The sequence below is a fragment of the Lithobates pipiens genome, unplaced genomic scaffold (assembly GCF_037356315.1).
Source record: "Lithobates pipiens isolate NorthernLeopardFrog02 unplaced genomic scaffold, aLitPip1_a1.2 Scaffold_18, whole genome shotgun sequence".
NCBI classification, from domain to species: Eukaryota; Metazoa; Chordata; class Amphibia; order Anura; family Ranidae; genus Lithobates; species Lithobates pipiens.
The window spans coordinates 641209649-641223814 of NW_027507758.1; the positions used below are offsets into that span (position 1 = coordinate 641209649).

Here is a 14166-nt window from a genome sequence, read left to right on the forward strand (position 1 = left end):
ACCCAAACGTTCGCGAAACCGACCGTTCGCCGCGGGCCCCATTGACTTCAATGGGAGGCGAACTTTGCAAACCTTCATGTCGAATTTGCGGCCACGTGGTAATTATTAGGGGGTAAAACGTAGTCCCACCATCTGGACAATGACATAATACATGTATGAGGTGAATTTGGGATCGATAACTACAAGCATTTTTATTTTATTTGGGAAATTGTTCTAACAATTCAGGACTATGGAGCTAATGAAGGCAATGGAGGAGAGGGAAGGTCAGGGACCAGGGTAGGCAAAGAAGAGGGTGCAGGAGATGATCACCAGCAGCGTGACATACCGGAATGACACATGCACCGTGATAGAGGCATCTGACAGCAGCACCGTAATACAGAGCACTGACAGCAGCACCGTGACATACAGCGCTGACAGCAGCACCGTGACATACAGCGCTGACAGCAGCACCGTGACATACAGCGCTGACAGCAGCACCGTGACATACAGCGCTGACAGCAGCACCGTGACATACAGCGCTGACAGCAGCACCGTGACATACAGCGCTGACAGCAGCACCGTGACATACAGCGCTGACAGCAGCACCGTGACATACAGCGCTGACAGCAGCACCGTGACATACAGCGCTGACAGCAGCACCGTGACATACAGCGCTGACAGCAGCACCGTGACATACAGCGCTGACAGCAGCACCGTGACATACAGCACTGACAGCAGCACCGTAAGCAGCCCCAGGAGGAAGTCAGCACAGCACAGGGATGGTGTGATCCCCTCATAATAAGAACCCCCAGGAGGAAGTCAGCACAGCACAGGGATAGTGTGATCCCTTCATAATAAGAACCCCCAGGAGGAAGTCAGCACAGCACAGGGATATCATAAGCAGCCCCAGTAGAAATATGACACCGCTCAACCTCTTCAAAGAGGAGGGTAGGGGCATATAGTACGGTGTGCTTTTTTGGGTCAAGGAAGTGAGCCAAATGAATTAAGAAGGTCTGTGTGCTTGATTAAAAAAATAGTTTATAGACATATACATGGTCTACTGGTCACATGTGTTGAATTCCTCCGAGATCCATGCCTCATTCATTTTTAGAAATGTGAGGTAGTTAACACTGTGGTGAGCTAGGCGAGTACGCTTATCGGTCACAATCCCCCCTGCTGCGCTGAACGTCCTTTCGGACAGGACACTGGATGAGGGGCAAGCCAACAGTTCGATTGCAAATTGGGCAAGCTCTGGCCAGAGGTCAAGCCTGCCCACCCAGTAGTCTAGGGGTTCATCACTCCTCAGAGCGTCCACATCGGCCGTTAACCCAATGTAGTCGGACACCTGACGGTCTAGGCGTTCCCTGATGCTGGATCCGGATGACACCTGTCGATGGGTCGGCTGAAAGAATGACCTCATATCCGAAGTCACCAACACATCTTCAAACCGGCCTCTTCTTGCAGGCGCTGTTGGATTGGTACCCGCAAATCCTTCTCTGGGAGTGGGAATTGCTCCTCTGCCAGCGCACGCAAAAGCAGAATGCAGCATTTCTCGAAGCAAGGCCTGGAAGTGCTGCATTCTGACAGCCCTCTGCGACGGCGGTAACATTTCCGCCATTTTGTGTTTGTACCGGGGGTCTAAGTACGTTGCCACCCAGTACTGGTCCTTGACCCTCATGCTTTTTATACGGGGGTCCCTATTAAAACACTGGAGCATGAAGGCCCCCATTTGCACTAAAGTGGAAGCGGTGTGGTGGCCTGGCTCCTGCTCATCATCCAGGATAATGTCGTCCTCTTCATTCTCCTCTCCCCATCCTCGCACAACAGGGATCCCAGAAAGGTTTAAAGCATGCTCTTCTTGCTCCTGCTCATCCGCCCCGGCACCATCCTCCTCTGACTCCTCATCAGACTCCTGTTGTTGACTTGTCTCAGATAGAGTAGCCCCCCCTGGGAATTCATCCAGCATTGCGACTTCCTCATCTTCCCGCTCCTGCTCCTCCACAGCCTGATCAATGACACGACGCAATGCACGCTCCAGAAAGAAGGCATAAGGTACCATGTCACTGATGGCGCCATGGCTGCGACTGACCAGTTTGGTGATCTCCTCAAATGGCCGCAGAAGTCTGCATGTGTCGCGCATGAGCAGCCACTGGCGCGGTGAAAAAAAACCCAGCTCCCCAGAACCGTTTCTTTCGCAGAGTTCATACAGGTAGACGTTAACTGCACGTTTCTGCTGGAGCAGCCTATCAAGCATATAGAAGGTTGAGTTCCATCGCGTCGGGCAATCGCAAATAAGACGTCTGACCGGCAGATGGTGTCGCCGCTGAATGTCAGCAAGGCGAGCCATGGCCGTGTAAGATCTTCTGAAATGGGCCGAGATTTTCCTTGCCTGCCGCAAGATGTCCTGGACCCCAGGGTATTTGACAAGGAATCGCTGCACGACCAAGTTTAAGACGTGTGCCATGCACGGCACGTGCGTGATTTTGCCCTGTTTCAATGCGCTAAGCAGATTGGCACCGTTGTCACACACCACTTTACCAACTGTCAAATTGAGCGGTGTTAGCCACTCATCTGCCTGTGAACGCAAAGCTGAAAGGAGTGCCGGGCCAGTGTGGCTCTTTGCTTCCAGGCACAACAGACGCAGCACGGCATGGCAACGTCTCACCTGGCATGTGGAATAGGTTCTGGGGAGCTTGGGCGGTGCAGTGGAAGAGACGCTAGCAGCGGAAAAGGAGGAGGCAGCTGAGGAGGAGAGGGAGGAGGATGGAGTAGGAGGAGGAGAAGAAGAGTCAGGCCTGCATGCAATCCGTGGCGGTAAAACCAAATCTACACGGGTGCCACGGGTTACATGCTTGACGGCCGTCAGAAGGTTCACCCAGTGGGCAGTAAAACTGATATACCTTCCCTGCCCGTGTTTGCTAGACCACGTGTCTGTGGTCAGATGTATCTTGGCACCGACACTGTGTGCCAGAGATACATTCACTTGCCGCTGAACATGGCCATATAGCTCTGGGATGCCCTTCTCTGAGAAATACTTCCTTCCTGGGACCTTCCATTGTGGTGTTCCAATGGCCACAAATTTGCGAAAGGCCTCCGAGTCCACCAGTTTATATGGCAGTAGTTGGCGGGCTATGAGTTCTGACAAGCCAGCCGCCAACCGTTGGGCAAGAGGGTTATCCGGCATCATCATTTTTTTACGCTCAAACATTAGGCCCACGGAAGCCTGCCTTTTTGCAGAAAAATGTGAGCTTGGCGTGATGGAAGGTGGAGTGGAGGACAATTGTGAGGAGAGAGGAGAAGGAGAAGTAGAAGACGAGGCTGGACGGTGAGAGCCTGCAGTGTGGCTTTGTGTGTTCCGTTGCTCCCACTGGGCTCGGTGATGGCTGCTCATGTGCCTTCTTAAGGCGGTCGTCCCTAGGTGAGTATTGGGCTTACCGCGACTAACGCGTTGACTGCAAAGATTGCAGATGGCAACGCTATTGTCAGCAGCGGACACGTTAAAAAAAGCCCACACTGCGGAGCCATGTGCCGGTGTCCTGGGAGCGCCAGATGTGACCGTACATGGTCGATGACTCGCTCCTGATACATTTGCAGTCTGCTTTGTCCCTGCTGTGCAATGTAAGTCATTGCTGCTTCTCCTCCCTATCTGCTGGTCCATATCTCCCTCTGAACTCCCCTCCTCTTCCTCTCTTGTGGGCACCCACGTGACATCACTAGACACGTCATCATCAACGTCACCTTCCCCACCGCTATAAGTAGAGATCTCGGAGTAGGCAGCAACACCGGGGACCAACCTCCTCCTTGGGCTGATCTGGGTACTGGCGTCAGACTGCTGAGTAGCGCTTGTTGCTACCTCCTCTTCCTGATCCAATACCAAGAGTGGCTGCGCATCAGAAATGTCCTCTTGATATGGATCGGAAAATAATTCCAGTGACTCAAGCGGAAGGTATGTGGTGGTGGTGGTGGTGGTCGTGTTGTTGGTGGTAGTGTCTTTGGGGGTGCACATAGCAGAGAGTGAAGAAGAGGGTGCAGATCGAGAGGATGAGGAGGGTGCAGAAGAGTAAGGCTGAGCGAGCCACTCAACCAAGTCTGGTGCATCCTTTAAAGTAATTGAACGCACCTTCTGCAACTTCCCACTTTGGCTCAAGCCTGTTGCTCCTGCCCTACCCCTACCACCCCTGCGGAAGGGCCTGCCTCTTCCTCTGCATGTCATTTTTTAAATGACCCTGTGACAAAACTCTTAGTCCCTATACCGCTGAAGGACTGCTGCAGTATAGGTGAGCGGTCAGCAGTGGTGCACGTCAACCCTATCTATTGTGGACCTATAGCGGTCCTTACAGAACAGCAGACTGTACCGCACTCAAGCCTATGTACCGTAGCACCCTATACCAAGTTACCAGTCCTTATAAGAACTTTTGTGGACCAAGCAGGTTGTGTATTAGTGTTTAGCAGACTGTACGTCAGTCCCTATACCGCTGAAGGACTGCTGCAGTATAGGGCAGCGGTCAGCAGTGGTGCACGTCAACCCTATCTATTGTGGACCGATAGCGGTCCTTACAGAACAGCAGACTGTATCGCACTCAAGCCTATGTACCGTAGCACCCTATACCAAGTTACCAGTCCTTATAAGAACTTTTGTGGACCAAGCAGGTTGTGTATTAGTGTTTAGCAGACTGTACGTCAGTCCCTATACCGCTGAAGGACTGCTGCAGTATAGGGCAGCGGTCAGCAGTGGTGCACGTCAACCCTATCTATTGTGGACCGATAGCGGTCCTTACAGAACAGCAGACTGTATCGCACTCAAGCCTATGTACCGTAGCACCCTATACCAAGTTACCAGTCCTTATAAGAACTTTTGTGGACCAAGCAGGTTGTGTATTAGTGTTTAGCAGACTGTACGTCAGTCCCTATACCGCTGAAGGACTGCTGCAGTATAGGTGAGCGGTCAGCAGTGGTGCACGTCAACCCTATCTATTGTGGACCGATAGCGGTCCTTACAGAACAGCAGACTGTACCGCACTCAAGCCTATGTACCGTAGCACCCTATACCAAGTTACCAGTCCTTATAAGAACTTTTGTGGAACAAGCAGGTTGTGTGTTAGTGATTAGCAGACTGTACGTCAGTCCCTATACCGCTGAAGGACTGCTGCAGTATAGGTGAGCGGTCAGCAGTGGTGCACGTCAACCCTATCTATTGTGGACCGATAGCGGTCCTTACAGAACAGCAGACTGTACCGCACTCAAGCCTATGTACCGTAGCACCCTATACCAAGTTACCAGTCCTTATAAGAACTTTTGTGGAACAAGCAGGTTGTGTGTTAGTGATTAGCAGACTGTACGTCAGTCCCTATACCGCTGAAGGACTGCTGCAGTATAGGTGAGCGGTCAGCAGTGGTGCACGTCAACCCTATCTATTGTGGACCGATAGCGGTCCTTACAGAACAGCAGACTGTACCGCACTCAAGCCTATGTACCGTAGCACCCTATACCAAGTTACCAGTCCTTATAAGAACTTTTGTGGAACAAGCAGGTTGTGTGTTAGTGATTAGCAGACTGTACGTCAGTCCCTATACCGCTGAAGGACTGCTGCAGTATAGGTGAGCGGTCAGCAGTGGTGCACGTCAACCCTATCTATTGTGGACCGATAGCGGTCCTTACAGAACAGCAGACTGTACCGCACTCAAGCCTATGTACCGTAGCACCCTATACCAAGTTACCAGTCCTTATAAGAACTTTTGTGGAACAAGCAGGTTGTGTGTTAGTGATTAGCAGACTGTACGTCAGTCCCTATACCGCTGAAGGACTGCTGCAGTATAGGTGAGCGGTCAGCAGTGGTGCACGTCAACCCTATCTATTGTGGACCGATAGCGGTCCTTACAGAACAGCAGACTGTACCGCACTCAAGCCTATGTACCGTAGCACCCTATACCAAGTTACCAGTCCTTATAAGAACTTTTGTGGACCAAGCAGGTTGTGTATTAGTGTTTAGCAGACTGTACGTCAGTCCCTATACCGCTGAAGGACTGCTGCAGTATAGGGCAGCGGTCAGCAGTGGTGCACGTCAACCCTATCTATTGTGGACCGATAGCGGTCCTTACAGAACAGCAGACTGTACCGCACTCAAGCCTATGTACCGTAGCACCCTATACCAAGTTACCAGTCCTTATAAGAACTTTTGTGGACCAAGCAGGTTGTGTATTAGTGTTTAGCAGACTGTACGTCAGTCCCTATACCGCTGAAGGACTGCTGCAGTATAGGGCAGCGGTCAGCAGTGGTGCACGTCAACCCTATCTATTGTGGACCGATAGCGGTCCTTACAGAACAGCAGACTGTACCGCACTCAAGCCTATGTACCGTAGCACCCTATACCAAGTTACCAGTCCTTATAAGAACTTTTGTGGAACAAGCAGGTTGTGTGTTAGTGATTAGCAGACTGTACGTCAGTCCCTATACCGCTGAAGGACTGCTGCAGTATAGGGCAGCGGTCAGCAGTGGTGCACGTCAACCCTATCTATTGTGGACCGATAGCGGTCCTTACAGAACAGCAGACTGTACCGCACTCAAGCCTATGTACCGTAGCACCCTATACCAAGTTACCAGTCCTTATAAGAACTTTTGTGGACCAAGCAGGTTGTGTATTAGTGTTTAGCAGACTGTACGTCAGTCCCTATACCGCTGAAGGACTGCTGCAGTATAGGGCAGCGGTCAGCAGTGGTGCACGTCAACCCTATCTATTGTGGACCGATAGCGGTCCTTACAGAACAGCAGACTGTACCGCACTCAAGCCTATGTACCGTAGCACCCTATACCAAGTTACCAGTCCTTATAAGAACTTTTGTGGAACAAGCAGGTTGTGTGTTAGTGATTAGCAGACTGTACGTCAGTCCCTATACCGCTGAAGGACTGCTGCAGTATAGGGCAGCGGTCAGCAGTGGTGCACGTCAACCCTATCTATTGTGGACCGATAGCGGTCCTTACAGAACAGCAGACTGTACCGCACTCAAGCCTATGTACCGTAGCACCCTATACCAAGTTACCAGTCCTTATAAGAACTTTTGTGGAACAAGCAGGTTGTGTATTAGTGTTTAGCAGACTGTACGTCAGTCCCTATACCGCTGAAGGACTGCTGCAGTATAGGGCAGCGGTCAGCAGTGGTGCACGTCAACCCTATCTATTGTGGACCGATAGCGGTCCTTACAGAACAGCAGACTGTACCGCACTCAAGCCTATGTACCGTAGCACCCTATACCAAGTTACCAGTCCTTATAAGAACTTTTGTGGACCAAGCAGGTTGTGTATTAGTGTTTAGCAGACTGTACGTCAGTCCCTATACCGCTGAAGGACTGCTGCAGTATAGGGCAGCGGTCAGCAGTGGTGCACGTCAACCCTATCTATTGTGGACCGATAGCGGTCCTTACAGAACAGCAGACTGTACCGCACTCAAGCCTATGTACCGTAGCACCCTATACCAAGTTACCAGTCCTTATAAGAACTTTTGTGGAACAAGCAGGTTGTGTGTTAGTGATTAGCAGACTGTACGTCAGTCCCTATACCGCTGAAGGACTGCTGCAGTATAGGGCAGCGGTCAGCAGTGGTGCACGTCAACCCTATCTATTGTGGACCGATAGCGGTCCTTACAGAACAGCAGACTGTACCGCACTCAAGCCTATGTACCGTAGCACCCTATACCAAGTTACCAGTCCTTATAAGAACTTTTGTGGAACAAGTGAGTTGTGAATGTTTAGCAGACTGCAGCAGAAGGGCAGCAGTCAAGTATAATATCCTTTCTATATTTGGAAGAAAGAATATTATACATGTACAAGCCTATTACTGTACCACTGATACCAGTCCTGAAAAGAACCTTTGTGGAACTAATAATAACAGCAAGTCTTTAAAATTACCCTCACTGCCTGACAACACTGCTTCCTTCCTGTCCCTATACAAATTGGCAAAAAAAGAGAACGATTAGTGGTTACTGGAACAGCTCTTTTGTGGACCTTGATAGTAACAGCTAATGATGATGATGATGATGATGATGATGAAAGACTAATCTGGCTGTCCCTGTAGCATACACCGTCCTTTCCCTTTCTCTAAACTAACAAAAGACACTCAGGCTGCTGCAAGAATCAGCAGCACAGCAAACCTATCAACACCTAACACCTATACCAGTCCTGAAAAGAACTTTTGTGTACCAAATAGCTAGTGGTTTATCTCTCCCTACTCCACACAGGAACCTGTCCCTATCTTAACAGAAGAAAGAATGTAAAATGGCCACCGGATCGGGTGTATTTATAGGTTAGGGGGAATGTACAAGTGTCCATGTGCTGTCATGTCTCAATTGGCTGTCCTGTATCACATGATAAACGTGTCACCAAAGGTTAAAGTTCTTGTATACATTAAACACGTAAGTCCGCCGCGGCGAACGACGGAAAAAGGCGTTCGAACGTGCGGACCGCGAATGTCGGAAATTCGCCGCGAAACGACCGCCGGGCGAACCGTTCGGCCATCACTAATGGTTTATGTGCACACACAATAGGACAGCGCTGTGACACATAATGCTCTTCTAGTTGATAAAGGGAACACTTACCTTTGTTACAGCAGCAGTCCGGTATAAGTTATTTCTGTAGGTATTTGAGTTGTTACACATAGCGCAGGTTTTATTCTATTTATATTGGTGACATAATTGCCCAAATCTGGAGATCAGGAGCCATTTCCACCCTTTACTCTCGGCTGGGGCTCTTTGTATCCATATAACAGATGTTCTACATGACTAAATCTGACATAAATTTTACTGCAAATTCAAAGGGGCCAAAATGTCTCCCCCCGAGCAGTAATATATTTCTATCCCCCTTGGTGGGAGTGGAGATGACCCCATCTATAAGGATATACAGTACATACACACACAGCACAAGGCCAGGTCCACACTACCTTTCTCAGAGCTGCAGTTCCTCTGAGCTCCACAAGGTGGTGATCTCACTTCTACCCAGACAGGAAGTCTCTATGGAAGACAGGAAGTCTCTATGGAAAACAAACAGAAAGTGATGTCAGGCATGGCAGGCATTAAAGTCAGATAGAGACAGGAAGTTTCAAGTGTTAGAGGACACCTTGCTGGATCTGGTGACAGAGGAGGTAATACGTAAAGTTATCCCTTCAGGAGGATCAATTGATGATTAATATATTTTAATTCCAAAGCTGGCCATACATGGTTCAGTTTTATCGTTCAGCCAGCGGGATGAGAGGAAAAAACTGAAGTGATTCCCCCATCCACACATTGGAGGGGGATGGGGGAATCCTCCCCGCTGCACTACTGTATTCTGACAATGGGGAGCGCTCCTCCGCTCTCAGAATACACAGATCAGTGATGGAGCTATTGGCAGCAGTCTCTGAGTGACTTTTATCCAGCAGTGACGCTGAATTTCCATGTCTCTATGGTCACCATAAGTGACTTCCTCCCCTCCCCCTCATCTCCTTCATTATGTAAGTCATGCTGAGATCATCTCCCATTGGCTAAGCAATATTCTCATTTGTCTCTGAGCTCCTTCATGCTATTCCTCGTCCTGCCTGTTGTTTCCTTGGATTGATTTTCTGTGTAGTGACCCCGGCTTCATCTCTTGGATGCGCTTGTCTGTTGCTTGTCCTGACCTTTATCCTGATTCCTGGATCTCCTCCTCATCTCTCCTTATATAGTTACATAGTAGGTGAGGTTGAAAAAAGACACAAGTTCATCAAATGTGTGTGATTATATGTCAGTATTATATTGTATATCCTGTATGTTGCAGTAGTTCAGGTGATTTTCTCCCTATTGTGGGGTCACCAGTCTGGTATTTATATATTGTGGGGTCACCAGTCTGGTATTTATATATTGTGGGGTCACCAGTCCGGTATTTATATATTGTGGGGTCACCAGTCCGGTATTTTATATATTGTGGGGTCACCAGTCCGGTATTTTATATATTGTGGGGTCACCAGTCCGGTATTTATATATTGTGGGGTCACCAGTCCGGTATTTTATATATTGTGGGGTCACCAGTCCGGTATTTTATATATTGTGGGGTCACCAGTCCGGTATTTTATATATTGTGGGGTCACCAGTCTGGTATTTATTGTGGGTTCACCAGTCTGGTATTTGTATATTGTGGGGTCACCAGTACGGTATTTATATAATTAAATCATATTCCCTCTCAAGTGTCTCTTCTCCAGTGAGAATAAGTTCAGAGCTCAAAACCTTTCCTCATAACTAATATCCTCCAGACCCTTTATTAGCTTTGTTGCTCTTGTTTGTAGTCGCTCCATTTCCAGTACATCCTTCCTGAGGACTGGTGCCCAGAACTGGACAGTATACTCCAGGTGCGGCCGGACCAGAGTCTTGTAGAGGGGAGAATTATCATTTTATCTCTGGAGTTGATCCCTTTTTAATGCCAATATTTTGTTTGCTTTGTTAGCAGCAGCTTTGCATTGCATGCCATTGCTGAGCCTATCATCTATTAGGACCCCCAGCTCCCTTTCCATCATAGATCCTCCATATCCTCTTACACAGATTTTCTCTACACCTGCAGTGATCTTGGGGGGTGGAATAGGGTTGCCACCTTTTCTTCAAGTCAATCCCGAAAATTTAGTGGTGGCGGTTTTATTTTTGCGTATACACTATAACAGGGATATGCAGTTAGCGGACCTCCAGCTGTTGCAGAACTATAATTCCCATGAGGCATAGCAAGACTCTGACAGCGACAAGCATGACACCCAGAGGCAGAGGCATGATGGGACTTGTAGTTTTGCAACAGCTGGAGGTCCGCTAATTTCATATCCCTGCACTATAATATTGTAAAAGACCTATGACACTTTTGGTGGCCCGAAAGAGAGCAGTATTGTGGCGTGACTAGCCCGCCATGGTGAACAGTGCATGTGGCCAAATTGTGAGTGCTCTGCATGGAAAGCGGGGGGCAGAAATAATGCACAAAATTCAGGGGTCAGATATGTACTGGGGAGAGAGCTAGTGCTAGCAGGGGAGTGGGGGAGTTTAATATGTGCTGGGGGGACTCTATGGGAGGGGAAAGGGCTAGAGTTTGGGAGGAGTCAGATATGTACCGGAGGGTGCTTCAGGAGGGGAGAGGGCAAGTGCAAGAGTGGGTTGGATATGTGCTGGGGGTGCATTGGGGGTCTGATATGTGCTTTGGGGGTGTTTTGTGAGTGGAGAGGGCTGGTGCAAGGGAGTGGGGTTAGATATGTGCTTGGGGCAGCTTAGGGGTCTAATATATGCTGGGGCGCTTTGGGAGTGGAGAGGGCTAGTGCAAGATGGGGGGGTCAGATATGTGCTGGGGGTGCTTTAAGAGAGGAGAGGGTTAGTGCAAGGGGAGTCAGATATGTGCTGGGGGGTGCTTGGGGGTCTGATATGTGCTGGGGTGCTTTGTGAGGGGAGGGGGCTAGTGCAAGGGGGTAGGGGTCAGATATATGCTGAGGGGTGCTTTGTGAGGAGAGAGGGATAGTGCAGTGGGGTCAGATATGTGCTGGGGGAGCTTGGGGGTCTGATATGTGCTGGTGGGTGTTTTGTGAGGGGAGAGGGCTAGTGAAAAGAGGTGGGGGCTAGATATGTTGTGCTGGTGGGTCTAATAAGTGATGGGGGTCTTTGGGAGGGGAGTGGGCTAGTGGAAGATGGGGGTGGGGGACAGATATGTACTGGGGGTACTTTAAGATAGGAGAGGGCTAGTGCAAGGGGGGTCAGATATTTTAAGGGGGTGCTTGGCAGTCTGATATGTGCTGGGGGGGTGCTTGGGGGTCTGATATGTGCTGGGGGTGCTTAGGGGTCTGATTTGACAAAGTGCAAACCCCCACACATATCCTCAAACCCCCATCACTACACATTTTTTACATGTTTCTCCTCCCCAGCCACTCTCCCCCTCCTCCCTGCCCACCTACAGAGCATAGAAAACTTTATACATTCCTTGATCAGCACATCCCCCTCCTCTTCTGTGTGTGTGTAAACAGAACAGAGAAGGTGGTGGGGGAGCTTTGATCCACTGACACTTTGCCGTTCTGAAACAGGCTGCTGTCGGGAGGGAAGACCCACATCAGATGGCGATCAGACTCTTCATTCCTGGTGCAGTCCGGTGTGAATGATGTGTCCGGGTCTGAGGAAGATGAAAAACTGAACACATCATTGAAAAACTGGACTGTCCAGGAGAAAACCGGACAGGTGGCAACCCTAGGGTGGAAACTTGGCACCAGTGCTCAGCAAAATCCATCCCCACCATAAGGAGCTCTGGGAAAAATTGTCTGCTATTTACATTGCATTCCTCCGCACGTCACCTGATCACATGAGAGCTTACTTTCACACATTCCTGACAGATTTCTGTATGGTAAAGGTCAAAGTTCACTCTTCAGTTTGGGAGAGGAAGGACACACCCAGGAACAATGATTTGGTTTGTACGGAGCCTCATATAGAGGACCCCTCAAATGTCCCTCCATATAGAGTTAATATGTCCTATGACCTCTCATTGACCTCACAGCTCCTCCTCCCAATGTCGCTCCATCCAGAGTTTATATGTCCTATGACATCACACTGACCTCACAGCTCCTCCTCTCAATGTCCCTCCATCTGGCTTTTTTTCTGAGGCTCTTAGGATGTGGGCGGACCCTTGGCACTTGCAAAGAGGAACTGTTGGTTCTGCATTGTATGTAATGGCATCAGAATACCTGCAACAAGCTTTTAACCTGCGTGTGAGGGTCCTGTGTGGGTAAATTATACCTCAGCCTGAATGGGGCTTTATTATAATGGAGTGGTGAGGAGGATTCTGGGGGTATTGTTTGATTTTACTATCTGTGTTCAAATCTAGAGTATTCCTCCTATGACATCCAGTGATCATATGACCATCACATTGCCTCCACCTCCCTGATAGAATAGAGAAATACAAAGAAGATTCTAGAAGTCACCAAGAAGATGATGGAGCTGCTGACAGGAGAGGTGAGGAGGATTCTGGGAATTCTGGGACATTATCCAGTAACAGACAAGGGATGTGCCTGGATGGTGACTGTATCATTGTGTGTGTCAGGTTCCTATAAGGTGTCAGGATATCACTATCTATTTCTCCATGGAGGACTGGGAGTATTTAGGACACAAGGATCTCTACAAGGATGTCATGATGGATAATCAGCCACCCCTCACATCATTGGGTAAGAGGAGACTTTATTGTAAAGGAGAGAGCAGTACGGAGGGTCCACCTAGATCCCCCATCATTTGATAGACAATGTATTCAGTCTTAGGAGATGGGAGGGAATGGGTTGGGTCCTCTGCAACTTGTCTCATGTGAGCATTTAGACTAGCACTGATTACCTGACCCTTACACAGTAAAATTCATATTGTACATTATATACTCCTGACCCCTGCACTATATACTCTATGTTGTATATTACATCATTCTGATACTATATAGTCCTATCTGCTGTATCTCATACAATATGTTGTACATTACATAGTCCTAACTTCTGCTCTCTCCTCTCTACCCACTGCTATATATATATACACATAATATGTATTCTCTTTTGTTACACCCATTTTCTACCAGCTTGATATTTTATATCTGATGATTTGATTGGAGCACAGACTTTTACATATAGATACAAATGTGATAACATCCTCAGACTTGGAACCCTAAACAGAAAGTGATAATGAGGGAGGAGTCAATAACCCAATGATGGTGCTCTTTAGGATCAGTCCAGTCTTCATCTTGGTTGTTCTCCCCCCTTACTCACTTTCTGACCTCTGGTGGGGCTCAGCCCCGCTGTTATTCATGACTAAATCATGGACTAAATAAGGACTTGCAGGACTTGGGAATATGGCAATGAGTGATAGAGGGGGTAGGAGCACTCGTCATGCTTTGTGATATGTCTTTTAAATGTTATATATATTATTATGTCCCTGGTTCCTCCCCTTCCTGTAGCTCAGATTTATCATGTATAGTTAGCTCCAACCTTTGTTCATTCTCCCAGTAATGCATCTCAGCCTCATGTCTCATGGAGTGGATCACATTATGATCTTTGATCTAGCCGATGTTTATTGTTGTGAGATCCTCAGTTTATAGATTAAACTTCACAAGATCTTGAAGATGTAGTCTGGATTGTCACTGTCTGTTTATTCAGCTAAGATTGGGTTATCGATATCGCAACACAACTGTAAGTTACAGAGATCACACT

General features: G+C 48.6%; 1 protein-coding gene and 1 long non-coding RNA gene across 2 annotated transcripts in view; one reads left to right on the top strand and one right to left on the bottom strand.

Moving 5' to 3' along the window:
* Nucleotides 1-14166, bottom strand: part of LOC143986903 (uncharacterized) — a 1023878-nt gene that overhangs the window by 276196 nt on the left and 733516 nt on the right. The window lies entirely within an intron of this gene.
* On the top strand, nt 9018-13307 carry LOC143990368 (uncharacterized). The gene is made up of 3 exons (XR_013277281.1): nt 9018-9108; nt 12810-12937; nt 13026-13307. It is a non-coding gene; the product is annotated as an uncharacterized LOC143990368 (long non-coding RNA).